Here is a 15,382-nt window from a genome sequence, read left to right as displayed (position 1 = left end):
GTTGCGAACAGTTTCTCCAGGAAATTGTGCATGTGCATTCTTGCTCAGGGTTCGGTCCAAAGAAGAGAATCCACCCAGAAACTGTAGTTTTTACCTTTCTACCCGTTACAGGTAGACTAGAAGGAGGAAGTGAGTTCCAAAGACATAGAAGGGGGTTAGTAAGAAGCATGTGCAAACATTCCCCACATGTCCATGAGCCCCAGGATCAAAACCCCTCCATGGACTGAAGACCTTAGAACAGGAAGCCTTGCCCAGAGTGAAGATGCAGATCCAAACTCTGCGCAAGCACCGAAAGCAGCAGGCATGGCCACTGCTTCATCCAAGCCTTCGGCCAGTGGGGCACCTGGGGAGCCCGAATTAGAACGCTGTCAGAAGCCTTCGCTGTGAGGAGCTGTCGTGTGGCCTGTGTCTTCAACACCCTCATCTGCAAAATGGTCTAATATAAATCCTACCCTACTTGTTCCTGGCATTGCTGTGAAAATCCCAGTAGTGAGCTGTCGAGTGTTCACAAATGATAGTTATGGTTATTATCTGATTTGTGACTAGAGGCCACCTGTATGGGATCAATAGCTGCTTCTACAACCCACTTCAAAGTAAAAACTCTTACCTGCCACCATGCCCTAATCATTTCATAGTAAATAGTGTGAAATAAAAGCAGCTGCTTCAAGATCAGATCTGTAAGTGTTACCAGACTGATCAAGTAGCCTTTCCACTGACAGACATCACTTTAACCTGGCCGAATCAATAGTGTTATCCTTGAGCAAGTCGGTGTGGAAGGCCAGGTGTGCTTAAGATTCCCCGAGCAAGCCAGGGAGCTTGTTCAGTTTCCTCCTTGAAATGCACTCGACACTCCAGTCCCACCTGAGCTCACGATCTCGCCACCTGCCCAACCGCCTCCCGATCCTCACTGTGCTCACCGTCCACTGCACCACTGACCCTCCAGCTGGCTGTAATCGCCCTCAAGTCCATGGGCCCCTCCCCAGTGCACACATTCAGTAAGTACAAACCCTGTCACTGTCCCGGCATTTCCTTTCCCCCCATTGATCCTGTTTCTGCCCGGCTCTCTCGGTCTCCTGCAGAAGAGATGGCAGAATCCGCCTACACGTGCATTCTTGTTACTGGGTGCAGTTTCTCTACAGGCGAATTGCATCAAGCTTCTTAGTGTCTCACTAACTCCAAGGCAGCCCTACCAACTTTGATTCTGCAAAATTCCACAAATTACTAACAGGGTGGTGCTAAAAATCCCCCCCTAGGAAGGTGAATCATGTGAATTTTGGTTGTTTAGATGTAAGCTGCGTCATTAGATCATTCCTCTTTCACCTTCACAAGGCTCTTCCGCCATCAGGCCCACGTGGCTGATGACAGTCCACCCAGCCCTCGGGGTGCGTATTCAGCTGGTTTATCTTTCTCGACCCTCCAATTTTTGGTCATCCTTAGATCTGCCTCCTGTAAATCAGATGCGGCTGACTTCGAGTCTGTTTGTCCCGGGGACTGTACAGAATGTTTGATCTGCTCTGATCACCTCTGACCTCTGGATAACAAGTGGCAAGTGTGACCTGGTGTCCTCGCGGTGTTTGATGCCCTCTCATGTCGCGCCTTCTTTCCTCCCATTTCTAGGCCTTTTTCCTCCTTTATGCCCCCTGTTGAGTTCATCAGGCCTCACATCCTTTCCTCTCCTCGACTCACTCGAAAGTTCTAAATCCGACCTCAGTTCTTTCAGTATTTTGATGTGCTGCTCCCACTTGAGGCTACACAAACACAGGGTGATGGCGAAGGGTGTAGCTCTGGTAGAGCGCAGGCCTCGCGGGAGCAGAGCCATGGGTTCTGTCCCCAGCACTGAAAAACCAAAATAGGGTCATGGGGGACGATGGGCATAAGGGCAGCGGTACCAGCCCAGGAGGAGGCCCAGGTGGCGCACCCATTCCCCGCCCGGCTCTCCTCGTCCTGCAGGGTCTTCCACACTCTCCCACAATACAGTAAATTTTGCCATAACAAATAGTCCTTGGGCTGTAACTGCCTACTTACAAATACATCAAGCATCCCTTCATTTATTCTCTGTATAAGAAAAGGCACTGTCCTGGTGATAAGATGGACGGCAATGAATGATACAGAGTTGCAGTTCTCTTGGGGTTAGCACTCCAGTAGGAAGGAACAGACACTGTATAGATCATCTGATAGAAAGAGAGATGGAACGAGGAGAGGGGAAGGGAAGAGAAAGGAAGGGAAGGAAAGAGGGAAGGGAGGAAGGAAGGACGTCATGAGTAAGGCTTAGTCAGAAAATCAAACCAAGGTTTAATTAAGGAGATCGTCTGGGTTAACAACGGTTCAGACTGGATGGTCTGACCCTACCGTGACGCTGAGCTGAAATCTGATGGAGGAGATCTGAGCCCTTCAAAGGCAAGACAAGAGCATCCCAGGTCCCTGGAGCCATCTGTGCAAAGGCGCTGGGGGACAGGCATTGCTCTTCCCCAAAGCCCAGGAAACAAGTGTGAATGAAATTCAGTTAGACCCTGGGAGGGAGATCCGAAATAAGGTCAGAGAAGCAGACATGCACCAGACCACAGGGGGATGTGCACCAGGACAGCAGCCTGCAGCTGGCTGCACCTGTGCTCAGAAGTCACGGGAGTTTCAAGTAAGAAAATGTCATCACCTGAATTCCATCTTTAAAATTCACACTGGCTGGGGAACCCTTGCACACTATTGGTGGAAATGTAAACTAGGACAGCCCTATGGAAAATAGCATGGAGTTTCCTCAAAAAGCTAAAGTCGATCCTGCAATCCCACAACTGAATACACAGCATGGGAAGTAAAATCAGTGTGTCAGAGACGCAACTGCCCTCCCGTGTGTGTGGCAGCACTAGTCACTAAGGTCAAGAAATGGAAATAACGTAAGCATCCACCAACGAATGAATGGATACAAGATAAAGAAATGTGATGTGCACGTGCGCGCGCGCGCACACACACACACACACACACACACACACACAGAGGAATGGTATCCAGCCATTAAAAGGCTGAAATTCTATCATTTGCAGCAACGTGGATGGAACTGGAAATGATTATACGAAGCAGAATAAGCCAGGCACCGCATGATCTCACTCTTCCCCAAGGTCACCCACCCGTGACAACTGGATCGAGAACCTTCCCTCTACAGCAGAATCCAAAAGAACTGGTCTCATAGAAGTTGAGCATAGACTGGGGAGGGGCGGGGGAGGGAGGGATGGGGAGAGGTTGACCAGCGGGAGCTGCATGGCAGCTAGTTAGTCAGGTCGCTATCACAGAGTGGGTATATCACAGAGTAGGGTATATGTTTTTAAAAAAGCTAGAAGAAACTTTTTTTTTTAATTTTCACCAAAAATAAATAGTGAATAATGCCTGATTAAATACGCTTAATCTGCTTTTAAAATTACACAACGTATTCATGTATCAAAGCATCCCATGGTGCCCCATTAATGAGTTTAATTTTTTTTATGTATCTGTCAAAAATATATTTAAAAAGCATATCACACTGGCAGATGCATGTTGGAAATGAAGAACTTTTTGAGGTGCATAAAAATGAAACGTGGGCAGTTCCATACTTCCTGGCCCGATGCCCGTCTCCCCTGAAACCACTGTCGCAGCCACTACGTCTGTACACCAAGCTCTGGTCTCGTGGCGCCATCTCGTGGTAAGAATGGGAACTGCTTGATTCCATATCCTCTGAAAATACCTAGGTCTTTCCAGAATATTCCCCCACAAGGCAGTACCTCATCAAATTCATTCAGTCCCACTTTAAAAAGTATCTTTTATTCTATTTCTTATTTTATTTTTTGTTTTGCTATATATTAAGATGGTAGATTTTTTTTCATTATAAGTAAAACAAAATTTGGGTGAGATGTTAATGGATGAGGTTATATTCTTAAGAATGGAATTTACTCTTAGTTCTAATAGGTTTTGTGAAAAAAGGAGTATCGAGTTATCCCTCTTAAAAACCACTCACAACACTTCTAGAATATGACAAAGGGGTAAATAAGATGATTCCTGATGCTGCTTGCTGAGAGGTTTGATGTCAAGTTCCAGAGCTTGTTTCAGCTCAGAATGCGATCCTAAATGTGTAATCATGACATCTGAGGCAGCTGGCGAGTGCCAAAGAAGTACAGGATTTCCCTTTTTCTTTAAGAAAGTAGTAATTTGAAGTAGCTTTGTCTCAAAGGGAAAAGCCATTTATAAGCGGCAGTTGGCGATTGCCGAAGCTGGCTCTGGCTACTTCAGACGTATGTACGGAAATTACTGCCTTTTCCAGGACTCTCATGGTCAGTCAGACAACCCCAACTTTCTCTTGGCTGAAACAAAACAGCTCTTTTTATATTAATTTAAATACATGACACCAAGGCCATCGAGCCCCTTTGAGAGGTTTTTCCATTCACAAATAGGTGGTTGATTGCAATGATACAGGGAGAACTAGTCTTCTCTGGTATTTTCTTGTCCATCAAATTGAAAGACCTTAAAAGCAATGCTTACCCGCCCCACTGTATTCAGGAACTTTGACACATGATAGCAAGTCTGTGAAAAATTTATTTCACTGGGCATAAAGCTCTCCCGCTGTTTTCCTCGGCAAGATTGAGGCAGTGAATTTTCACCCCACTTGTAATTAGAGTGACTCTTACTTTGGGGATACTTCTGGATCCTTCCACATCAAAGTAAGATCTGGAGAATCAATGGAAAAATTCCTCTTTCTGGGAAAAATAATTAAAATGCGACTTTTGGTAGCTGTGGCGGGCTCTAATGAGACGGGCCTTTGCTCTTGATAGTGACCGGCCCTCTCCCAGCCCGGCTCTGCTGCGGTATTATCCCAGCGAGCCTCGTCTCCTGGGCTCACTCTACATGAAATGAGTTAGAGGTCTCGGCCCTCTCCTTAGCAGAGCCTTGTCACAGAATCTTTCTCCGCCATCGGCAGCAATTAGCACTAATTGGTACCCAGGGCACCCGTCGAACGCAAGGTCAGTGATGGAGTGAACAGGCAGAACGAATTACCCTTTCGCCTCTGGAAGTGAACTTATCGTTGTGTGTGCAGTTGCTCTGATCCTGCTACTTGGGCAGGGCTGAGGAGGTGGATTAAGGAGGAATTTACTCTCTGAGGCTGTCAAACAAGACGACTGAGGAGGGTCAGCTCACTGGCAAAACAAAGGGGCTGAGTTATGGCCTCCTCCTCCACCCCCACATTACCTCACCCTTTCCTATCTCTCTCCCCACCTTCAGTTTCTCCCTGCAATATTATAAATCCAATCAAAGCAAGTGCTCCGTCAGCGTTTTCTCTCTCCTTCGCCTCAGAGTGCACACTGTTTATCCTCATTACTGTGTGACCCGGGGCGCCCAGTGGCTGCGAATGGACATTGTCATTTGTCTTTGCATCTCTGTGAACTCATCCTACCCACCTCGCAAGAGATGAGGGAGCATCACAAAGATGTGTAAAATAAGACCTGTGCAAAACTTTGTCTTTGCAGATCATCAATTCTGCTAAGTGCCCTTGTGTTGGTGATCCTGATATCTGTACCATAGCTGCTTAAGTCAGGGGGTGGAAAAATCCTTGGGAGTGTTATCAGGGAACAATTAATAATCCCTTCTTCTGCTACAAGTAGCCACCAGATGACTTGGCATCACTCACAAGACGACAGAAGGCAAAGGAATGTTGGCGTTCTGCCATCTTAGAAAGCTCATTTCTTCCACTGAATTCCGATGCCAGTGCTTGTCTGAAGGTTGAGCAGAAAGGACTCAAAAAGGAAGTGGGCATTTGATTACAAGACTCACAGCAAATAAACAAAAGTCTCGGGGTATCCATCAGCGCCCTTCTGTCTTCCTACGGAGAGCAAAAGTTTTGAAACTAAGCAAAACCCATTCGTTTCCCACCTTGCGTTACTTAGAAATGCCTTTCATCTGAGTTTTAAGTGTTCCTGTGGGAGATGAGAACCTAGAAATGTTGACCTAGAAATAATCCAACCTTACAGAGATGCCTGAGCCCAGACATTAGCCAAAGCCAGGAGGGACCTTTTAGTGCCATTTATAACTAGATCAATATGTCAGCTGGTCCTGCCCTAACCTCACTCAGGTTTTGTCCGAATTGGAAGATTAACCCAGAAACAAAATTGCAGGAAGCAGCATAGCCGCCATAGATATTGCAAGGAAGGGATCTGTTTTCTTAAGTCTTCCCCTTCATAGAAGGGTGCAAGATGAGTAGCTGAGGATCCGCTTGAGCATCTTTTTTATTCTCAGTGACCAGCATAATGCCTAGCAAAAGAAATACTCAACCACCATTTGCCACATCGAAGAATGGATAAATCACTAAAGAGTCACTCAAAGGCGAGGAAGGAGTAGGCTTTATAGAACTCCCGAATCTACTCACCCAGCCAAAGGGATGCTCTCTGCTAACGTCGATCAAGGAGCCTAGAGTGAAATGAAAAGGGTGTACCATCAGCTGAAGGAATACCCTTTCACTGAATCAGTCGACAAACATTGACTGACACCTGCCGCATGCCAGGCCGCTTGGACGCAAAGATGCACCTTGGCTGTAATGGTAGTTCAGCCTAGTTGAAGGACAGAGATGGACCCAACACAGCACGATGTGAAAGGCCGTCCTAGGGAGCCCCAGCGGGGAGGCTGTGTTTGAACTGGTCTCTCTAGAGGGATCCCAAACCCAGCTGGGAGGGAGCCGACAGAGAAGGAAGGGAGGAAGGAGAGGGTTGAGTGAGCTGGGAGGAGACCACCAGAACACAAGCTGGACTCCGCCACAGGCCAGAGCAGAAGGCAGGGAGAGAGCAGGCCCGTTCATCTGGGAGGGCGGTTTACGCCCTGGGTCAGTGAGGCCGCGCTCCTTTGTCCCTATTCACTCCTGCCCTTCTCGGAAGCTTCCAGGGAATGCGGGTTTCCGGGCAGACACTGTAAGGTTTGTTTTTTAAAGATGGTATCCCATGTGGGGAAATGTTAACTTTGGGGTACAAAATTTCAGTTAGATAAAAAGGAGTAAGTTCAAAAGATTTACTGTATGGCAGTGTAGCTAATAGCAATGTATTATCTTCTCCGAAATTGCTAAGAGGAAAAATTGCTGTGTTCTCACATTTAAAAAAGACACATGTGTGAGGATGACCCTGTGTTCATGAGCCCAGTGTAAACGTTCCAGGGCGACTACGTATTTCAAACCAACCTGTTGTGCACAATAGAGACTGCTTTCATTTGCCAATTTAAAAATATTCTACGACTTTAAAAATAGAGCAGGATACGGGGGATGGGTTGGAACAGAAGAAAAACCAAGTCAGGGAGGCCACTGTCTATTTTAAGGGCAGTATTTGGGAGGTAAAATTGATGCATCTGGATGGTGAAATGATGGGAAAGTGAGAAGGGAATACAGACTGAAGATAACCCTTGAATTTCAGCCAGGGCAACTGATAGTTGGTAAAAGACTAGATTTAGTGGGCACAGTGGCACATGCCTGTAATTCCAGCAGCTTAGGAGGCTGAGGCGGGAGGATCTCAAGTTCAAGGCCAGCCTCAGCAATTTAGTGAGGCCCTAAGCAACTTAGCAAGAACCTGTCTCAAAATTTAAAAAATAAATAAATAAAATGGGCTGGAAATGTGGCTTAATGGTAAAGTGCCCCTGAGTTCCCAGTACTATAAAAAAAAAAAAAGAAAGAAAGAAAGAAAAAAAGTCCTTTTAAACACTTGGTTCAATAATTTGAACTCCAGAAAAGAGATAGTTTGCCTCTCAAATAGTCTTGAGTCCTCATGGCTTCATTGAACTATTATGTGGTTAAAAGTGTGAGCACATGAAGTATGTTTCCTGTGTCAGAAAATAACAAGAAACACTTGATTCCAGGCGCCTCACAGAGGTCAAGCATGCTCTTGTGGTATTATGATTTCACCCAGGTGGGCTGGGGAGATAGCTCAGCTGGTAGAGTGCTTGCCTCACAAGCATAAGGCCCTGGGTTCGATCCCCAGTACTACCAAAAAAAAAAAAAAAAACGTTTCACCCAGGTGAAGTTCATGCTTTTTGGGCCCTGGGTATATGCGAAATGAAGGATGGAATACATTTCCAGGATAAAGACGCTACCTCCTCCTTTCACTCCTAATGTCCTGATTTGCTAATGCAGTCTCAATTTCACCCACCTAAGGGAAGTGTGCATCTGGTTTTCTTATGAAAGTCTGAGCTCAGAAGCCTGTGAAGCTGTTCAAGACCCAGAAGGGAATACTGACAGGCAGGTGAACAGTGCCTTCTGCAGATGTGAGGCCGTTCCCCCCACCCCCACCCCCTCCTCCCTTGGCAATGGCCTTGCAGACTTCTGCCTCCTCTGCCTCAGGCCTCGGGGATCCAGACCTGTACATTATTCATTTTACCTTCAGCGCCCAGAGCGCACACTTTCCAACACAAGGACAGATGGGTGGACACAGCTATGCTAACAGCCACTTCCCCGTTGCAGAAATGTACCTGAAAATCACATTTTCCCAAGCTCCCCCTCAGGCATTTTAAACACTCAAATGCAGGTAGACTTTTCAATTTTACACTGAAGTTAGCAAGTACTCTGCTATGCAGGAGTTTTAGTCAATTCTAAAAGGAAGAAGTATTCTTAAAAAGCTATAAGCAGCTTAAATATAGTTTTGCACAATAAGCTGTTTCATTTGGGTTTTAATCTGTATCAAAATTAGACAGTAAAATTTTTATTACTTCCCAACTGGTTCTAGCAAAGGTTTTATTTTGTGTCCTTACTTTCTCTTTTCTCTCACAAATCCAGGAAATTAAGGATAAAACGCACATTAACAATGTTTATGTTACAAATGTAAACACAGGGAAGTCTGGAAACATTTTAATAAGGTTCTCATACTCATTTTAATTCATCCATGCTGTGTCGTGCAAAATCTATATATTCTTGTGCTGCTTTCCATACATATAGTTTACTGAGGAATAGATATGCCTCTGCAAATTCTGTTTACAAAGAGAATACTCATTTTTGCCTTCATTGACTTGAATCTATGACCCAAATAAACTAAGTTACCCAATTGTTTCACAGGTAATTTACACACACTAAGAGCTTAATTTTTCTTCTCGTGCTCCTTAGTAATGCCTATCAGGATGACCAATCAAATAGACTTCATAATCTCCTAAGCCTCCACAAAAGCTATTTTCTTTTTTCTCTTCAACTTACTATCTGAAATATACCATAGAGGATGAGAAGCAGGAGAGAATTTAAATGCCACATGAATTATCCTTGGAATTTGTATTTTTCAGCCAAAAAAGAACTTTTTTCCAAAGAATGCTCTTGTAAATAGGGACTTTGAAGAAAGCAGAGCTGTGCACTGAACTGAGCGTCCTGCAGAGCGCCTTCCAGAGCAGATGATTCCACTTTCCTGCTCAGTCCTGCCTGCACAGGATCTGCTAACGGCAAGCCATCTTCTCTTCTAGAACCCTGCACAAAACACTTGAAGGAGCTAAGTCCCAATGCAACAGATTTCTTGATATCTAATCACAGCTGCCTGATTGTACTGCTGATAGTCTTCTAAAATTCCAAATCAGCTTATTAATGTCATCATGTATTTCTTCAGTGAATAGAACGAGAACTCCAACAGCATTGGCTTTTTAAGTCAATAATAAGGATGGAAAGCATCAAAATGATTAGGCACAAAAACATTGAGAATTCATCTTTAAATTGCTACCAAAGGAAAGGAAAATAAAAAAGTTGGAAGTCATTAATTCTATGGAACAACATTCTTACTCCTAATAAAAAAAAATAAAATGCCATACACGCAGATATTGGCCAAGATAAAGAAGCCAAGTTACATCTAGCAAATATTTTTCACCTCTTTGACCATTTTTGACAATATTTAGCATTGTGAGAAATAAGTAAATAGAAGGTTTGACATCTGTAGGTACCTGTATTTTCATAAAAAAAAAAAAACTTGTAACAGATTTAATCAGGTTACTATGATAAGATGATCTATCAAGAGAAATAATTTCCCAGTTATCCCACTCCTCGGTTTATACCCAAAGAACTTAAAAATCAGCACACTACAGTGATGGAGCCACATCAATGTTTATAGCAGCTCAATCACAATAGCTATACTATGGAACCCACCTAGGTGCCCTTCAACAGATGAATGGATAAAGAAAATGTGATACACACACACACACAATGGAATATTACTCAGCTTTAAAGAAAAATGAAATTATGGCTCTTGCTGGTAAATGGATGGAGTTAGAGAATATCATGCTAAGCAAAATAAGCCAAATCCATAAAAAACAAAGACCGAATGTTTTCTCTGACATGCGGGTGCTCATTCACCATGCGGGTGTGAAGAATGGAGTTACTTTACATTAGGTAGAGGGGAGTGAAGGGAGGAAGAAGGGTCTGGGGGTAGGAAGGATAGTAGAGTGAAAGAAACTCTATTACCTCATGTACATATATGACTGCATGACTGATGTGATCCTACAATAGGTACAATCAGAAAAATGAGAAATTATACTCCATTTATGTATACTCCATCAAAATATATAAATGCATTCTACTGTCATGTACAACTAATTAGAACAAATTTTTAAAAATTTTTTAAAGAAATAATTTAAGAGGAACTAAAGTTTAAAAAATAAAAATCTTTTTTTAATTAAAAAAAAATAATAATAAAATTTTTTTCCCAGAAAGACCTATGCTCTCCTTGATGCTGCTTTGTCACTAGAAGCCTGGCTGTGATAGGCACCTGTAACACTGAGCACAGACCTGGAGAACAGTGGCAAGGGCCCTGTGGCCCCCCATAGCCTGACCATAAAGAGAACCAGCAAAAGCACCACCTGCCTATAGTAATTCCCCTGGGTGAAGAATCTGCTGCCAATTGTCTAAGACCAAGCAAGTCTCAAGCTCTTCAATGGTCCAGAGTCAATCCTAATAAGACTAATTATATTCTGCTAACTTGGGAAAGTGGAGTATACCAATTTGTTCTTAATCTTAAACAAAAAAGTGGGAAGCACAATATTTTTGCACCCGTGTCTTGGTTCATATATGTTTCAATAGTGAAATATAAACAAAGCTAGGAAATTCAACTTAAATAAAAAGTGGACATAAATATGCCAACTCTAAAGGTCAGTATAGCTGCCTTTGGCTCTGTGCTATTTTGAAATGATTAGTCTATGTCCAATAGTAAGATTTCTTTTAAAAAGGAAAGTTCCAAAGCAAGTTTATTACTGTGACTTAACTTGAGCTTTCTGGAGAGAACATAAGTGGTTTTAAGAAAATATTTAATATGGCTTTCAAATTCCCTAAATAAATCTACATACATCCAAAAAAATGTCTAATACCAAATATAAAGTTTATTTCACTTTTTACCCTTCAGATGGAGCCAAGTTCAGGTAGGTACCTAAATTTCTGAGCTCCTTGTGGATGGCAACTCCCTCCTATTTCTTATCTCTTGCATGGGTTTGAGTAATTTCAGAAGTTATCAAAAGGGAAGCATTGGACTCTGAGATTCTAAAGCAAATAACTGAGTTTACAGAGGGCAGGAATTTCCACTGGAAATTCCAATTGTATTCTCCCTGATTGGATCCTGACGGCACACCAATGCAGTCTAATAGTACACTTCCAATGGAGAGGTAAAATCAAAATCCGAGAAAGAACACTTCTTGATTTCTACCCTATCTGTGACATGTCTGTATTCCATTGTTAAGGTGTTAAACACATCAGGAGAAAGTCTCTCCATCCGGGTGAGACTGCCTCCACAGCACTGTCTCAGGTTTTGGAGACCACAATTAAAGAGGTGATATTGAATGAAAGGAGTACATGCAAGAAGAATAATCAAGATTCTGAAAGGAATGTCAAATGACCAATGATTAAAAAGGAATTGGAGACATTTTTCCCATGGTGGGGAAAAAAAAAAGACAGATTGCCTTAGACTCTCCTCATTGCATTTTTACAGAAAATGCTCATTTTATATAGAAAATGTTTATTTTGCTAGTTATGAGAGGAAAACAGATTTATTCCCCAAGTAAGGAAGTGTTTTCTCATAATTAGAATATACTGTTTTTTTTTTTATTCAAAGATTGGGGTCCCTTCCCCCAAACAATTCCCATTAACCTCTAACGTAGTTTTAAATTTCAGGTTCCTAATAGTTTATATATTTGATTAACACAATATACTAAAAAAAAATTTTTTTTGCATCAGAATTCTGAATCATTTCTGGATCTGAGGATTTCTTTAAAGCAACACAATAAGCCAAAAATCACTTGATTTGGTGCCAGTATAAATAATTCTTATTTCCTTACAGATTGGATTATAGAGAGAACCAGGACAGCATGAACTTTAGTAACAGCTTAGGTTAAAATCCCTCCTTCACCATGTATAACCTGTCATGACCTCAGCCAGTCTTGTAACCTCACTAAGCTTTAATTGCCCCATCAGAAAAGTGGGACAATTTAACTCTCATGTGATATTTTGCTCACAAGCCTGTTGTAAGGATTAAATGAGATAATGAATGAAAGAGCTCGGTAAACTCCTTGATTCAGAGATACCCCTCAGCATAGAACAGCTCTTGTGGGAGAGTTCATCAGGCCCTGCCACACCCCACCAGGGCCTGGTGTGTGCTTGCCCATGCACCGTCACACACACATAGGGAAGGGGCCGGTGCGTAGGACACATGTTCATATACATCATCCACAAGTAAACATGTCAATACACACTCAAATACAACTTGCTTTTTTTTTTTTTTTTACTTTTTATTTTATTGGAGATTATCATGTAGTTAAAAGATACAGAGAGAACCCTAGTATCCTTCATCTTTTTATATAATTCAACATTTTCATATCATTTAGGCCTCATAGTCAGTATTTTTTGTCCTCTATCCAATTTACTGATACAAAGTCTGGAACTAATAAAAGTCACCAAGGTGACCTGGCCATGAACACACCCAGAGATGGGCAGGTGTTCTCTCCCCTGGGGCCTTGCAGTCACTCTGGGTTCTTCTAACTTGCATTCTTCCACGCGGCTCCTGGCCACGGCTTTGTGACTGCAGAGCCCCTGTTCTGTGAGGCTGACGTCCGGAGCTCTTGGGTGCAGTGGCTCATTGGGCAAAGCATGCAATTTGTGTCTAACAGAGTGATATTCCAATTCCATTGATTAGATCAATTCATATTCCAGTGCTGAAGAGAGGCAAATGTTTTCTTTCCTCCAAAAACAATTACTCCGTATTGACCGAGCTCCAGGGGAATTGTATCCTAGGATGTGGCTAACGCTGGTTTCAATACAGTTGGAGTCTCTCATGTGGAAAATTCTCTATTTAGCAATTACATGCAAAGAGAAAACTTGGAATTCATAAGAGGTTCAGTAAATCACAAGCCATGAAGAGTGCAGTAAAAGCCAATGAAAGTCTGGGCACAGTTAGTCACATACACCCAACCAATATTTCCCCCAAAATAACCAATCAACAGTATCACGTGAGAGCTTTTAAAAAATACAGATTTATGCACCAAAATACACCCAACTCCACCCCAAAGGTTCTAGCTCAGCAGACTGAGACAGGACCAGGGAAACAGCATTTCTACAGAGCTTCGAGGAGCGCCTGCTGGACGTCCAAGGTGAGAACAGCACCCTGGCCCTCATCTTTCCATGCAATGACTGTGCTCAGGGTAGGAAAGAGAAAATACCTCCCTTCACCGCCACCTCCAGAACTTTCTCATTTCCAATGTTAAAATTGTTTTCTACAATGATCATGATAAATTCCAGTTTTGGGGTTTTTTTTGTTTTTCTTTTTTTTTTGTTTTTTGTTTTTTTTTTTTTTTTTTTTGCGGTGCTGGGGCTTGAACCCAGGGCCTTGTGCTCGCGAGGCGAGCACTCTACCAACTGAGCTATGAGCTATATCCCCAGCCCTAAATTCTAGTTTTTGAAATTATTACATAGAGATTTCCGTTGGAGGAATTTTTAGGCTATTTCATAAAAGAATATGACTCTAATACATCCCAAAATTGGAGTGAAAAATATGGTAGCCTAGAATATTACACTAGAATATTACACTTGTAACCATAAAAGGAAAGTCCTCCTGATGTCGATGTCTCCTACTAGCTCATCCAGCAGTGGTGAAGGTGCTAACCAGCAGGATCCGTGCCTAGGTACACATCTACATGATGAAACAAGGCCTCTTCTTGGTGAGCTTCTCCCTGTCCCCACCTCAGCCCCTACAGATGTCTCTGTGCATCACAAATCCTACCCATGCTGCTGGAACTGCTTGTGTAGATCAGAAACTCCCCTCTGAAGACATTACACCTGTGGAGAGTCAAATCTCTGAGACTGGGAGCATTAACACATTTTTTAATTAAGATCCTGTCTGACTATGAAGCTATTACAAACTGTAGCAATAAAATCAAGCATGGTCTCTGTCTGTTCTTTAATAGCTTACAAGCATTTTATATTCAGAGTCCCCAAGCTGAAATTCCAAGAAATATCCCCCTTAGTCCTGAGCTGTAAAATAAGCTCTGCAAGATTTTCCTCACTCCTTCAGTCTGTAGACTATTTTTGAACCCACTTTGTTAGGTTCAAATGGACATAATTGGTACATGTAATAAAAGAATATAAAATGCAGGTAGAAGGGTTAGTCTATATCATGGTGTGTTGAATATGCCATGGTGTGTGTCTTGGAAGGGATGAAGGCCTCCTGGGTAGAGTGGTCATTCCAGGAGGAAGAGAGTGCCTCTTAAGGTTGTGGGTCATCGGACATAGCAGACTAGGTGACCAGAGGATAGAGTGCATCAGCCAGATGCAGATAACATTCTCATGTACAAAATGCCCCGGGCTCACATGACGAGCACTTGGTAGAAGGGTATGAGAACAACAGGTCTCAAAATGTGGTCCCCAGCTAGGGTCGACATCCCCTAGAAACTCAGTAGAAATGCAACTCCTTGTGTCCATTCCAGACCCAATGAGTCAGAAACTCTGGGCTGTGCCAACTCAGGCTTGAACAAAACTCCGTGATTCTGACACACAACCAAGACTGAGGGCCACAGGTGTTCTCTCAGGCCATAAGACTCAAGCCCTCTCTTCCCACCCCGCAGACTCTTCACTTGCTTCCTCTGTCCGTCTTCCCTTGCTTCACTGCCCAGCCCTTCTCTCATCACTGGACACACTCATACACACTCATTCACTCACTCACAGCCAAACACACACTGGTACAGTGTTCAAAGACTGGGAAAACCAGGCATTATTTTTTCCTTTCCTCGGAGTATTTATTTCATAACGTGCATAGAGCTGAGGAGAGGGGCAGAATTTAAACAATCCCTAATTAAGGAAGATGGCACCATGTATTTATCACATCATACAGTTGTGTGTTTACCCTGTACCACTTTTGATGCCTTTGCATATAATCTTTCATAATTCAATTCACTCGTT

Source organism: Sciurus vulgaris, assembly GCF_902686455.1.
Source record: "Sciurus vulgaris genome assembly, chromosome: 4".
NCBI lineage: Eukaryota > Metazoa > Chordata > Mammalia > Rodentia > Sciuridae > Sciurus > Sciurus vulgaris.
This window is presented reverse-complemented; position numbering follows the sequence as displayed.